Source organism: Trachemys scripta, chromosome 5 (genome assembly GCF_013100865.1).
Source record: "Trachemys scripta elegans isolate TJP31775 chromosome 5, CAS_Tse_1.0, whole genome shotgun sequence".
Classification (NCBI taxonomy): Eukaryota; Metazoa; Chordata; order Testudines; family Emydidae; genus Trachemys; species Trachemys scripta.
Window position 1 is genome coordinate 24,774,859 of NC_048302.1, and position 15,971 is coordinate 24,790,829.

At 39.3% G+C, this 15,971-nt stretch overlaps 1 protein-coding gene across 5 annotated transcripts in view; it reads left to right on the top strand.

The window, feature by feature from the left end:
• Positions 1–15,971, top strand: part of WDFY3 (WD repeat and FYVE domain containing 3) — a 300,207-nt gene that overhangs the window by 102,057 nt on the left and 182,179 nt on the right. The gene's annotated exons all lie outside the window — the stretch shown is intronic.

Below are 15,971 nucleotides of genomic sequence, written 5' to 3' on the forward strand. Positions count from 1 at the left end.
GCCTTTTGTCTGGCAAAAAAAGTTTTCCCTGGAACCTAACCCCCCTATTTGCATTAATTCTTATGGGGAAATTGGATTCGCTTAACATCGTTTCACTTAAAGTCGCATTTTTCAGGAACATAACTACAACATTAAGTGAGGAGTTACTGTATTGGCACATGCAGCAGATTGAATTTGAGAATTTTGTTAGTTTCACATCTGCCTGCAAAGTTCTGAATTCTGGTTGCAGAACTGATGAGTGTGATCTGAAGTTTGGACCAAGGGAAGATGCATTGGAGCTGTCTCCAGACTCAGAAAGGCAGCACTACAATAGTGAACATTGAGCAACTGAAAGATTTAGAAATGTAATTTTTTTAAAAGGTAGCTGCTTCAGAAGCCACTGCCTTAATCCTGTTCCTCTTTAACATCCCATTTTGCTATGGAAAGTTTTCTCTGTTCAATGGGTAAGTGTATTTTTCAAGTCCCATCTAATAAACTTCAAAAGTCAACCTTCTTGCTAGTTTAGCTACTGAAATGGCCATTTTCTCCTTCAGGGGTACTCCAAAATATCTCATTCTTCCTTTTTCCTATGAAAATCCCAGTCATCAATACATTTTATTAGAACACTTTTTATCTGTAGATCTCAATAATCTTTTTTTTAAAAAAGAATAAAAGATATCATTATCTTCATTCCACAGAAGGGGAAACTGAGTCACAGACATGAAGTGACTTGCCCAAACTCTCACAGCAGGTAATTAATAGAGAAGATACCTGATGGAAATATATGATGTCTTCTTGCAATTGTGTTACACACTATAATTTTAGAAGTTTTTTTTTTAATTTTCTTTTGAAACTATGTAGTGAGAGATAAATATATTTTGTTCTCCATTTTCAGTTTAACTTCAGAGAAAAACTTCAAAAGTTTTTTTTCTTTTACTTAATTGGCCTCTCAGAGTTGGTAAGACAGCTCCCACCTGTTTATGCTCTCTGTATGTGTGTATATATATCTCCTCAATATTTATTCCACTCTATATGCATCCGAAGAAGTGGGCTGTAGTCCACGAAAGATTATGCTCTAATCAATTTGTTAGTCTCTCAGGTGCCACAAGTACTCCTGTTCTTTTTGCAGATACAGACTAACACGACTCTGAAACCTGTCATTTTCAGTTTGCTTCTCTAATCCGCTGTTCGTACGCTAAAAGTTTAGTTCAATGAAAATTAGCAATCTGCATATCACATAATGTGGACGTGTAGCCCAGCAATCTTAGTATTTAGTATTGCCAAGAATTAGGAAAAAACTGTTGATTTTGCAAAATAAATTATAGAACCCATAAGTAGTACAATAATAAAGCATGACTGCAAATAATGAGTGCTAAATACCACCTATCAAATCTACATAGTATGTTTTGTGATATATTATTTTTGTATGCTTACTCACTAATTTGCAAAATTCAGTTTATCATGCAGTTATTGAGTGAACTAGTCAGCATCTACTCAACTATATTTAACCCAAAATTATGCCCTGTGGATAAATGCATAGGATATTCCTTCATTTGTTAGATCTTTTCTTATTATTCTTTTACTCCTTGTCTTAAATCCTATTAATTTAATATGTTACATAGGAATTCTTTTTTTGCCAGAGAACTTTTTTTTTTTTTTTTAAAGTGTCTAATTTTTTATTTAAACAAAATCCTTTTATTAACCTAGGTAGCTGTAGGAGAGAACGCAGGTAGTAGCCCCGCCTCTGCTGGGGGGCTATCCAGTTTATTGTGCTGAGTGAAGCATGTATGATTATCTGCCTTGTGGGCGGGTGGCGTATGTGTGCATTCGGTGCAAGGAGCTCTTGGCCTTCAGAGATTGCGTTCGGGCTTTGGAGGCCAGGGTGGCGGAACTGGAGGAGCTAAGGGAGGCAGAGAGGTATGTTGATGAGGCTTTCCGGGACACTGTAGATTTGTCCCACCTCCGGTCAGACAGCCCCTGTGCTGTTGAGGAGGATGGAAAAGCCCAGGGAAGTAGAGCAGTCAACGGGAGTAGAGGGAAACCTTCCCATAGTTGGGACCCTCCTTCCAGATGGTGTTAGGGTATCCTCTCACACTGAGGTTACCTCTCTGGGGGAGGGAACTCCAGTCACTAGAAAAAGGCAGGTATTAGTAATGGGAGATTCGGTCATTAGAAACTTAGATAGCTGGGTTTGTGATGACCGGGAGAACCATATGGTGACTTGCCTGCCTGGTGCGAAGGTTGTGGCTCTCTCGAGGCATCTAGATAGACTTATGTGTAGTGCTGGGGAGGAACCGGTGGTTGTGGTACATGTAGGTACAAGTGACATAGGGAAGGGTAGGAGAGACGTCCTGGAGGCCAAATTTAGGCTGCTAGGGAAGAGACTGAAATCCAGGACATCTATGGTGGCATTCTCAGAAATGCTTCCAGTTTCACGTGCAGGGCCAGGTAGGCAGGCAGAGCTTCAGAATCTCAATGCGTAGGTGAGATGATGGTGTATACAGGAGGGGTTTAGATTTATTAGAAATGGGGAAACTCTTGGGTTAGGGGGAGCCTATACAGGAGGGATGGGCTCCACCTAAACCAAAGTGGAACCAGACTGCTGCCACTTAACATTAAAAAGGTTACAGAGCAATTTTTAAACTAAGAGATGGGGGAAAGCTGACTGCTGCAGAGGAGCACGTGGATCGGACAGAGACTTCTCTTAGGGGAGAGTCTGTTGATAGAAATTCTCTAGGTTTTAATCAGGAGGAGAGGATGGAAGAGGATAAAATAGGGGCCAGATCAGACAAGAAACATTCACATAAAAAAGAATCCGACATATCAGAAAAGGGCAGACAAATAAACAGTGACAAGTTTTTAAAGTGCTTGTACACAAAGGCTAGAAGTCTAAATAATAAGATGGGTGAACTAGAGTGCCTCGTGTTAAAGGAGGATATTGATATAATTGGCACCATAGAAACCTGGTGGAATGAGGACAATCAATGGGACACAATCATTCCGGGGTACAAAATATATCGGAAGGACAGAACAGGTCGTAGGGGGGGGGGGGGGAGTGGCACTATATGTGAAAGAAAATGTAGAATTAAATGAAGTAAAAATCTTAAGGGAATCCACATGTTCCATAGAATCTCTATGGGTAGTAATTTCATGCTCTAATAAAAATATAACATTAGGGATCTGTTATTGATCACCTGATCAGGACAGTGATAGTGACGATGAAATGCTGAAGGAGATTAGAGAGGCTATCAAAATAAAGAACTCTATAATAGTGGGGGATTTCAGTTATCCCCATATTGACTGGGAACATGTCACCTCAGGACGAAATGCAGAGACAAAATTTCTCGGTACTTTAAATGACTGCTTCTTGGAGCAGCTGGTACAGGAATCCACAAGGGGAGAGGCAATTCTCGATTTAGTCCTGAGTGGAGTGCAGGATCTGGTCCAAGAGGTAACTATAACAGGACCGCTTGGAAATAGTGACCATAATAACTTTTAACATTCCTGTGGTTAGAAGAACACCTCAACAGCCCAACACTGTAGCATTTAACTTCAGAAAGGGGAACTATGCAAAAATGAGAGGGTTAGTTAAACAGAAATTAAAAGGTACAGTGACTAGAGTGAAATCCCTGCAAGCTGCATAGACACTTCTCAAAGATACCATAATAGAGGCCCAACTTAAATGTATACCCCAAATTAAAAAAAACACAGTAAAAGAACTAAAAAAGAGCCACCGTGGCTTAACAACCATGTAAAAGAAACAGTGGGAGATAAAAAGGCATCTTTTAAAAAGTGGAAGTCAAATCCTAGTGAAGTAAATAGAAAGGAGCATAAACACTGCCAAATTAAGTGTAAAAATGTAATCAGAAAAACCAAAAAGGAGTTTGAATAATAGCTAGCCAAAAACTCCAAAGGTAATAAAATGTTTTTTAAATACATCAGAAGCAGGAAGCCTGCTAAACAACCAGTGAGGCCCCTGGATGATCAAGATACAAAAGGAGCACTTCAAGACGATAAAGTAATTGCGGAGAAACTAAACGAATTCTTTGCTTCAGTCTTCATGGCTGAGGATGTTAGGGAGATTCCCAAACCTGAGCCAGCTTTTGTAGGTGACAAATCTGAGGAATTGTCACAGATTGAGGTGTCACTAGAGGAGGTTTTGGAATTAATTGATAAACTTAACAGTAACAAGTCACCGGGACCAGATGGCATTCACCCAAAAGTACTGAAAGAACTCAAATGTGAAATTGCGGAACTAACTACTATGGTTTGTAACCTATCCTTTAAATCGGCTTCTGTACCCAGTGACTGAAAGATAGCTAATGTAATGCCAATATTTAAAAAGGGCTATAGAGGTGATCCCAGCAATTACAGACCGGTAAGTCTAACGTCTGTACCGAGCAAATTAGTTGAAACAATCATAAAGAATAAACTTGTCAGACACATAGAAGAACATAAATTGTTGGGCAAAAGTCAACATGGTTTCTGTAAAGGGAAATCATGTCTTACTAATCTACTAGAGTTCTTTGAAGGGTTCAACAAACGTGGACAAGGGGGATCTAGTGAACATAGTGTACTTAGATTTCCAAAAAGCCTTGACGAGGTCCCTCACCAAAGGCTCTTATGTAAATTAAGTTGTCATGGGATAAGAAGGAAGATCCTTTCATGGATTGAGAACTGGTTAAAAGACAGGGAACAAAGAGTAGGAATAAATGGGAAATTTTCAGAATGGAGAGGGTTAACTAGTGGTGTTCCCCAATGGTCAGTCCTAGGACTAATCCTATTCAACTTATTCATAAATGATCTGGAGAAAGGGGTAAAAAGTGAGGTGGCAAAGTTTGCAGACGATACTAAACTGCTCAAGATAGTTAAGACCAAAGCAGACTGTGAAGAACTTCAAAAAGATCTCACAAACCTAAGTGATTGGGCAACAAAATGGCAAATGAAATTTAATGTGGATAAATGTAAAGTAATGAACATTGGAAAAAATAACCCCAACTATACATACAATATGATGGGGGCTAATTTAGCTACAACTAATCAGGAAAAAGATCTTGGAGTCATCATGGATAGCTCTCTGAAGACGTCAATGCAGTGTGCAGAAGCAGTCAAAAAAGCAAATAGGATGTTAGGAATCATTAGAAGGGAATAGAGAATAAGACGGAGAATATCTTATTGCCCTTATATAAATCCATGTTACTCCCACATCTTGAATACTGCATACAGATGTGGTCTCCTCGTCTCAAAAAAGATATACTGGCATTAGAAAAGGTTCAGAGAAGGGCAACTAAAATGATTAGGGGTTTGGAATGGGTCCCATATGAGGAGAGATTAAAGAGCTTGGAAAAGAGACTAAGGGGGGATATGATAGAGGTATATAAAATCATGAGTGGTGTAGAGAAAGTGAATAAGGAAAAGTTATTTACTTGTTCCCATAACTAGGGGCCACCAAATGAAATTAATGGGCAGCAGGTTTAAAACAAATAAAATGAATTTCTTCTTCACAGAGCGCACAGTCGATTTGTGGAACTCCTTGCCTGAGGAGGTTGTGAAGGCTAGACCTATAACAGGGTTTAAAAGAGAACTGGATAAATTCATGGAGGTTAGGTCCATTAATGTCTATTAGCCAGGATGGGTAAGGAATGGTACTTCTAGCCTCTGTTTGTCAGAGGGTGGTGATGGATGGCAGGAGAGATCATTTGATCATTACCTGTTCGATTCATTCCCTCTGGGGCACCTGGCATTGGCCACTGTTGGTAGACAGGATACTGGGCTGACCCAGTATGGCCATTCTTATGTTCTTATGTCTATGCTTAAGCCAAAATACCCCTGCATTGAACCCACCATCACATGAAATTCAGAACATCGTGAACAGGTGGTTTAGAATATCTTGAGCCTTTTGCATAGTAATCTAGAAGACAATCATCTGCTGTCTGTTCTGTTATCAGATAATATCTGATAACATTTTCACTACACTAATGCCATTTTATGTTATGAAACTTATGTTAACTTAGATATTCTCAGTCACTAATGCAGTAGTTAGGTAAAGAAGCAATTTAATATAGATTTCAATGTCCCTGTTGAATTCCACAGCAAAATTTGGCGGCATTGTTAACGCAGTGCAAAGAAATCCCCAATTAGACAGCTGGCAACAAGGGATACTTTTATTTTTACAGAAAAACGGTGTGCCCAGCTGGCCTCTAATTTTACAGGCTCAATGCCTTCAGGTAATTCCACTTCCAAGGTGTTATACCACAACCTGGAACACACCCTTCTTCAGTTGTTAACTGATTTGATTAGAAGTCCACAAAGTTTAAACCCACCAGTACTTAATTTTAAAATCTCATGTTTCCTATGTATTTCATCCCCATATCCTATGACAGCTAATATTCTTCTTAATCTGCAATGGGAGAACAGAGAACCTCAGAGACATTTCATAACTATTCACAATAGAGTGTAAAACCATAATGCAGTTTCTTATTCTGACCTTACCAGAAGGTCTAGGACTTTTCTCTCTTCAGACAAGCTCTACAAATCATACTTCGGAGACAGAACTTAGAGAAAAGCTGTTGTGCTAACAAGTGAGTGATGGTATAACTCTGTGGTTTTGTATGTATGTATTCCTTTCTATTGGTTTACCATGAAAGATGATGGTGTTGTATTATCAAATCTAATGCTTATTTGCTCAATTTAAGCAGTCTTCATTTGGCCCCATGAAGTCTTTGGAGTGTTTCTTCATGCTGTTGCTAATAGTAGACATATGGCAACCTGGTAATTAAATATTCTAGCACACATTTAAAGGGAGATTTTGAAAGCCAATTGGAGTTAGGTACCTAAAAGCTCCTCCCTTAATCTTTAAATGCAAATCAGACTGCTTTTGCAAACAATATTTTTTTGCTGTTTGCTTGTTAACATGTAGTAAAATTCTACTTTAAATAGGTGAGAAATCTCAAGAGCACCTACTTCCTATCCATTTAGAAATAAATGTTTTCATTATTTTCTTCCTGGGGGAGTGATGCAATGTTTTATCTAGCTAGGGTTATTTTCAAATCCACGTTCAAATATATCGGATCTGTTAATGAAGAATTGGGCCACTTGGCCTTTGTCTCCACTAGAAATACAAATGCCCCTATTACAACTGTTTGCGTTGATCTCAGTGTTAGTGTGGACAAATCCTAGGCATTTTTAGCAATCTCTAATAATTTCCTCTAAACAAAATTCCAGGATTTGTTGGTGAAAATACTTGCAGCCTGTGTGTGTATTGGTCAATTAGCACCCCTGCGGTTGCACTGTTGCTGTAACAACTGTAGTATGGATTTGTCAAAAAAAAAATCATGCCAAACAATCTAATTTCCTTCTTTGACAAGGTAACCAGCCTAGTGGATGGGGGGGAAGCAATAGACAAGAGATGGTAATTTTAATAAGGTTTTTCATGCAATCCCATTTGACATTCTCATAAGCAAACTAGTGGTATATGGCCTAGATGAAATTCCCAAGGGGGGTGGGTGCACAACTGGTTGAAAACCCATACTGAGAGTAGTTATCAATGGTTCGGTGTAAAACTGGAAGGACACGTCAAGTGGGGTTGCACAGAAGTTTGTCCTGGGTTGAGTACTATGCAATATTTTCATTAATGACTTGGATAATGGAGTGGAGAGTACTCTAATAAAATTTGCAGGTGACACCAAGAGGAGAGGGATTGCAAGAGCTTTGGAGGACAGGATTAGAATTCAAAATGACCTTGATATATTGAAGAACTGGTCTGATCAACAAGATGAAATTCAGTAAAGACAAGTGCAAAATAAGGCACTTAGAAAGGAAGACTCAAATACACAGATACTAAATGGAGAATTAACAGGCAGCCAGCGGTACTGCTGAAAAGGATCTGAGGGTTATAGTGGATCACAAATTGAATGAGAGTCAACAGTGTGATCCTGTTGTGAAAAAGACAAATGTCAAGCTGGGCTGTATTAACAGGAGTGTCATATGTACGACATCAGAGGTAATGGTTTCTCTCTACTCAGCATTGGTGAGGCCTCAGCTGCAGCACTGTGTCCAGTTTTAGGCACCGCGCTTTAAGAAAGATATAGGCAAACGGGGGAGAGTCTAGAGGAAATCGTTTTCTACGTTTCTTATTTTTATCTATAAAGAAAGGTTGAAAGAACTGGGCATGTTTCGTCTCGAGGAAAAAAAAAGTTGGAGTGGGGGACATAAGAGTCTTCAAATATGTAAATGGTTGATATAAAGAGGGCTGTGATCAGTTGCTTTCTATGTTCACCCAGGGTAGAACAAGTAGTATTCAGCTTAATCTGCAAGTGGGCAGATTTACTGTAAATTTTCTTTTTAGTCAATACACGAGACTCATTATGTGAAAAATGCTTTCTCATAATGGAACTTGTACAAAAAAAATTTAAACAAAAGATAGCAGTAAAACTGGAGTGCTTTATTAAAACCTTGCAGTTTTTATAAATTGTGGAATGAAAAGTAAGCAATCTCTTGAGTTGTCATTAACCGATCAAATAAAACTCATTAACTTTCAGAATGAGCATCAATATTTGCACTTAATTTAAAACTGAAATAGAAAAGACAAATACAAAAAAATGTCTTGGCTATAATTTGTTCTATTATTACTTTTGCTGTAGATTAAAGTGAGTGTAAACCATATATATTTTGAATTATTGGATACAACATATACTTAGGTTACTATAATTGGACCAAACATATTAAAATAAGAACGGTACAAAAAGAGGTCATTTAGCTGAATAAACTTTCTACCTCTGTTTATAACTAGGTCCTTGTTTCAGTGAGTGTGTGTGTGTGTGTATGTGTACATACACCTTGTACATGTTTAATAACACAGGTATATGATACACTGTATAGGTATATACATTTATCAGATGTCCATGTCCACATCATCTGCCCACTAATTTCTTTCCCTGGATCTTATTCCAATATGCCAAACCTCTGAGTAACTTTAAACAGACACTTAACCAAATGTAAGATTCCCTCCCAAATTACCCTTCCCAAGGCTCATGTGGGACAAGATTTTGTCTTGAACCAGTAAAAGCTTTTCTGTATGTAATAAATAATGTCAGGACTTTAAAGTGTGTTATCAGGTCTATTCAAGGAAAGGAATGGGAACACTGTGCCATTGAATAGGGAGATTTGCAACACTTGAAGGGATCAAGACATTGAACTGTACAGTTGTGACATTCTTACATATGAAGATATGGAGTTATTTTGAATCTTCTATATTTATCAGTTTATATTTCATTCAAGGCTCAGAGGGAGAAAAAATTTGGACTCATGGTAACTAGCCAGACAACATCTCCAATCATTACCTCATCTTCCCATGTTCATGGGAGCTTATATATTTTAAATCTTTAAGAAGCAATTCCAGTGATATCTAGAAACCTTAGGTTTGCGGTGTGGGTTTATTACAGAAACTTCATTGTTAGGCTCGTTAAGTGAGCTCTTCCCTAGTGATGGATCAAAGGTCTGTGCTGAGTTTTAAAAATAATGTAGGAGCTGTCTTTAATACTACTTTAGGAATGATGCCAGATCTTATCCAGGATAAGTAGTGTGCTTTAGAGTGGCTCCATTTATTTCTTCCGGAGAGATTTTATAGAGTAGTTCCTTGGAGTTATATATGCCATTCCTTGGAGTTATATATGGATACCCCTATTGATCAACATATATATGGGGCCAGTGGATGGATTGGGGCGGCTAGTGAGAGAAAGAATGGTGTAGTGTGTCCTTAGTGTATACAGATGCCAGCACTATATTTCTCTCTCTTCTAATCCTGCTGTTGCAGTTGAATGACCAGTCTGTTGATCAATATGAATTTTTGCATGCGTGAAGGCTAGCTGGCTGAGTCTCAAATATAATGAGATAATGCTTCTGGGATGGACTCAACAATTGGAAAAAAAAATGGGTGGAAATTGTATCAGTTTCTTCCACTGATGGGGGTGCCAACTGTTGAAATTGCAGCTTGTGCAGAATGAGACAGCCCTTTTTTTAAGGTAATGTTTCACACAAAAACCTGTTCTCGGTGATCTGCTATTGTTGTTATAGTAGTGCCTTGAGTTACCAATCATTACCAGAAGATGCTAGGCACTATACAAACACTTGTAAGAGGCAATCTATGCCCTGAAGAATTTACAGACTAGGAAGACAAGAACATGTGAGAGAGAAATAGGATTGCAATCAACAGACGGGAAATTGAGACATAGAGATTGACTACTGGTTGTTACACTAGTTGATATCAGGGTGGTGGTTGTATAGCACCCTTCAATGGGATGGCTCTTGAAATTATTTTAATCAATGAAGTGCTGAATGTTTTGGATCCTGGCTTTTCTCCAAATGGTGCTGTGATTGTTGCAATCATCTGGGATGTTTAGGTGTACAACCTCTTGCTTAAAACATGAAGGGTTTATTAACAGGGTGTTCTTGATTATTGGAAATGTTTGACTGGAATGTACTTCCCGTGCCACCATATGCCAGATTCTGGATTTGGTGACCATCAGAACATGCTGTGAGACTTGAGTATGAGGGTGAAGCAATTTGTTGGGGCATGGGGAAGAAAGGAGGTTCTTAACAGATCTGGGAAGGGTTTTTTGCCTTTTTGTTTCAAGACTAGTTTTCTAATATCATTTTGATATCTTTCATTTAAAGTGGTTCTTAAGTAGGCATAATGTGCCTAGAGAACATAGGTGCACTGAAATTGAATTATATATATAATAGATGTAACTCTGTGTATCTCATTGTTTCAGCTGCCTTTTAAATTTAATTTTACTTTGTTTCAGTTCAGTGGCCTCAGTTGTCAGTTCATTTTGTGTAACATGCTTCATGAAATAGTTTGCCAGACTACTCAGTTTAATGCTTAACTTGTTAATATTTTTACTGTACCTTCAGGCTTTTAAACTAGCTGTCCCCAGGATTAACTTTTTGTTGTTGTTGCTCCACTTCGCGGAACTCCTTTTTAATTCTATTAATTCCATCGAGTCACTTGAAAAGCACATTTCCAATGAGGATATGCTTAACCTCTTTAGGCATTGCTCCTAACAAATGCTCTGAAACCCTAAATTTACCATAATTATCCTACATTACATCCATTTTGGGAGATGAAAACTCTTGAAGGGAAAGATGACCAAACTGGTAAGATTCCATCTTCAACGTGATGTCTAATCAGTGCCTTGTACAGAAACAATATCAATACTTTTGATGTATACCTTGACACTGTATCTGCCATTTTTTTGAACATAATGGCCATACTGGGTCAGACCAAAGGTCCATCTAGCCCAGTATACCGTCCTCTGACAGTGGTCAATGACTGGTGCCCCAAAGGGAATGAACTGACAGGTTATCATCGTGATATATGCCTTGTCACCCAATCCCAGCTTCTGGCAAATAGAGGCTAGCGACGCCATTCCTGCCCATCCTGGCTAATAGCCATTGATGGACCTATCTTCCATGAATCTATCTAGCTCCTTTTTGAACCCTGTTACAGTCTTGGACTTCACACTACCCTCTGGCAAGGAGTTCCAGAGTTTGACAGTGCATTGTGTGAAAAAAATACTCTCTTGTGTTTGTTTTAAACCTGCTACCTATTAATTTCATTTGGTGGCCCCTTGTTTTTGTATTATGAGAAGGAGTAAATAATACTTTCTTATTTACTTTCTCTATACCACTCATGATTTTATAGACCTCTATCATATCCCCCCTTAGTCACCTCTTTAACAAGATTGGGACTTTTCAGCTTGGAAATCTCGCCTCATACAGAAGCCGTTCTATACCCCTAATAATTTTTGTTGCCCTTTTCTGACCATTTTCCAATTCCAATATATCTTTTTTGAGATGGGGCGACCACATCTGCATGCAGTATTCAAGGTGTGGGCGTACCATGGATTTATATAGAGGCAATATGATATTTTCTGTTTTATTATCTATCCCTTTCTTGATGATTCCCAACATTATTTGCTTTTTTGACTGCCACTGCACATTGAGTGGATGATTTCAGAGAACTATCCACAATGACTCCAAGATCTCTTGAGTGCTAACAGCTAATTTAGACCCCATCATTGTATATGTATAGTTAGATTATGTTTTCCATTGTGCATTACTTTGCATTTATCAACATTAAATTTCCTCTGCCATTTTGTTGCCCAGTCACCTAGTTTTGTGAGATCCTTTTATAGCGCTTTGCAGTCTGCCTCAGACTTAACTATCTTGAGTAGTTTTGTATCATCGGCAAATTTTGTCACCTCACCATTTACCCCTTTTTCCAGATCGTTTATGAATATGTTAAATAGGACTGGGCCCAGTACAGATCCCTGGGGGACACCACGATTTACCTCTCTCCATTCTGAAAAAGAACCATTTGTTCCTACCCTTTGTTTCCTATCTTTTAACCAGTTACCAATCCATGAGAAGAACCTTCCCTCTTATCTCATGACTGCTTATTTTACTTAAGAGCCTTTGGTGAGGGAACTTGTCAAAGGTTTTCTGAAAATTTAAATACACTATATCCACTGGATCTCCTTTTTCCGCATGCTTGTTGGCCCCCCTCAAATAATTCTAGTAGATTGGTGAGGCATGATTTTCCTTTACAAAAAACATGTTGACTATTTTCCAACAAATAATGTTCATCCATGTGTCTGACAATTTTGTTCTTTACAATAGTTTCAACCAGTTTGCCTGGTATTGAAGTGAGGCTTACTGGCCTGCAGTTGCCAGGGTCACTTCTGGAGCCCTTTTTAAAAATTGGCATCACATTAGCTATCCTCCAGTCATTTGGTACAGAAGCTGATTTAAATGTTAGGTTACAGATGACAGTTAGTAGTCCTGCAATTTCACATTTGAGTTCCTTCCGAACTCTTGGGTGAATACCATCAAGTCCTGGAGACTTATTACTGTTTAGTTTATTTAGAGAGACAAGGTGGGTGAGGTAATATCTTTTATTGGACCAACTTGTGTTGGTGAGAGAGACCAGTCTTCGAGCTTACACAGAGCTCTTCTTCGGGTTTGTTTTAATTTTTCTAAGAAACATAAATCCTACGTTCCTTCATACTCTGGTGGTGGTTTTATACTTTTGCTGTATAGCTGTATCTTTCTTATCAGTGAACTTGATTGCAATTATAAGAGTTGAAGACTTAAATCTGTTTTAAGTGAAAGCTTGGATTCGGGATAAGATAATGACAGTGGCCCAGGAAAGATTGCTACTTACCCTAGATAAGTGGATTTTTAAAGTCCTGCCTATAACTAACCTTTAGGATTCTCTGTTAGTAACATATTTCAGGCTTCCTTCAGCTATTTGATAAGTCAAGGGATGTGAAACTCTGCAGGATTCTCAATGACAGCGGATATTATCATTATTATGTTTGGTTGTGTTGATCAAATAAGTAATTTTGTGTTCACTTAATAAAAGGCTACAATAGAAGTATTACTGTCATGTGGCGATTGTGTAAATCCTTTTTATTTTTATTTCCTTTTTATTGGCTTTTGTTATGAACATTCTTGTGGCTGTCTGTGCTTTTAACACTTTTTGATTGTTTTGTCTTTACCTTGGATGTTTTGTTTCTTAAAGTTGCTCCAATGACAGTAAATACATAAATCATAGCTGCTTGTCTTCTCACAAGCTATATTTTCATGCCAGATTATATCCGCCATTTCATTTATTTGTTTGGGTTGTAAATAATAATGTTTAAGGATTCAGAGTTACTGATGTAAGACCTCAGTCTCAAAATTCACATTGATAGTGTCTAAGCAAATGATACTTTTCTCAATATCATCACTAAGAGTACAATTTTCAGAAGTACCTGAATCCCTTAGATTCCTTAAGTCACTTTTGTAAATGGGACTTGAAGTGGCTTTGGTACTTCTGAAACTTTTACCCTGATTCCCAAATATTGCTGATGTCACAAATGATGCAACTGTTGAGTGGTTGGATACCATAAGTTTCAAATGTAAGATAGATTGCTCTGAAATCTGTATTGAGCCTTCTAGAATTCAGCTTAATTATCCCTATGCATCTGCTCAACTGGCTTTGGGTCTACAATTTTGGGTGACTGGGGAGGGTTGTCAGGCTTCTCTAACGCCTAACATGGGGATTGAACCTACACAGAGCAGAATTGAAGAGTATAAAGTCAGGCTTTAAATCTCTTTACCTTTTAACCTATTCTTTAAGCCTTGCTTTGTGCTGATGAATCTCACCCCAGGATTTGGCCCGTTGGTTCCTCTCTCTGTCAACGGAAACAGTGCTTCTAGTAGTGTGTGTACAGAAACTCTACAGGAACAAAGCTGTGAGCCAACAGCTTGGGTAATAGAGTGCATTAGCAGAACAAATGTGAGCACTTAATTCTTCTATTACCTTTTAAACTCCCCATGTCTTTTCATTTATTTTAATTGGGGAGATGAATATTTAACTGGGTTTGCCAGACTTTCAGGAAAGATGGCTTCACTGTGCACTAAGTATGGAAAAAGTTGACAGTGGAGTGTTGGAAGTCTTGGAGAGAATGATTTATAAGAGACTAAATAGACTATCCAATTCAAAAGTATTGTATATCTTAGTTTATAATGCCCTAATACATGTTGGAGTTTAATATTTCATTAAGGCAAACATTTTATGGTTTTATGCGCTGACCTGTGTATTATTTTACTACTTACTGTTTTGTTCCTGTTAGTTCGAGTTTCTTAACCTCTTTATTAGAGGTGGGCTGAACCAAAATGACAGATCTAAATACCCCCTAATATTGGAAGAGTTCATATCCATATCTGAACTTTTCAGCTTGGAACCCTTATGTTTCTCAAGAATTCACTTCTGAAAAATGTTAAAACCAAAAGCTTAACCACAAAGAAAAGCCGTCCATCATAACCAATGAGAGTGGGAGGATAGTAGCAAATTTTAATGAATATGGAAGAAAAATTAATAGATTTTCTCCTTTTAAAACAAACATAGTTCACACTTGCTAACTTTGTTATTTTGTAGCTTCCCCGGAAAATATGAAGGATAGCATTGTATGTTTATTGTGATAATTTCTGCTGTGAAGAGCTGACTATGGTCAGAATGTGAAATAAATGGAGTCAGGGCTGGTGCAACCACTAGGGGAACTAGGCGACCACCTAGGGCGCCTAGTGGTTGAGGGCGCCTAAAAGCCCGCTCAGGTGAGGAGGTGGAGTGGAGGTGATCTGGGGTGAGAGGGGTGCGGGGAGGGCTGCCCGCAGTAACGGGGGGGCCCACAGGGGAACCGCTCCCCACCCCAGATCACCTCCACTCTGCCTCCTCCGCTGAGCACACAGCCCCCGCTCTAATTCTCCTCCAATTGGCGCCGCAAGCTTGGGAGGGGAGGAGCATTAGAGCTGCACCAGCGTACTCAGCGGAGGAGGCAGAGCAAAGGTGAGCTGGGACGGGCGCCCCAGACGGGGTGAGCTTCTGTGTGGGAGGGGCTCCCCGGGCAGAGTTAGCTGCTGGGGGGGGCCGTAGGCAGGGTTAGCTGCTGTGGAGGGGGGCTCCCCTGGCAGGGTTAGCTGCGGGGGGGGGGGGGGGGGGGGTTGGCGGCCGGGGGGGGGGGGGGCGACTCCTCTGGTGTGGAGGGCAAGGGGGCGGGGTTAGTTGGGTGGAGGGGTAGCGCAAGGTGGAAGTTTCGCCTAGGGCACGAAACTTCCTTGCACCGGCCCTGAATGGAGTTAATATTTGAAAACAGACAAGGTGGGTGAGGGAGTGTCTTTTATTGGACCAGCTTCTGTTGGTGAGAGAGACAAGCTTTCGAGCTTATACAGAGGAGTTCTTCGGGTCTGGAAATCTTACTCAGGGCAGGTCTATACTTAAAATGCTGCATTGGTGAAGCTGCAGCACTTAAATGAAGATGCTCCTATGCCGATGGGACAGAGCTCTCCTGTCAACGTTGTTAATCCACCTCCACAAGAGGTGGTAGAAGCTCACCCGTCGACATAGCGCTGTCTACAAGGGGGGATTAAGGTCAGTATAACTACAT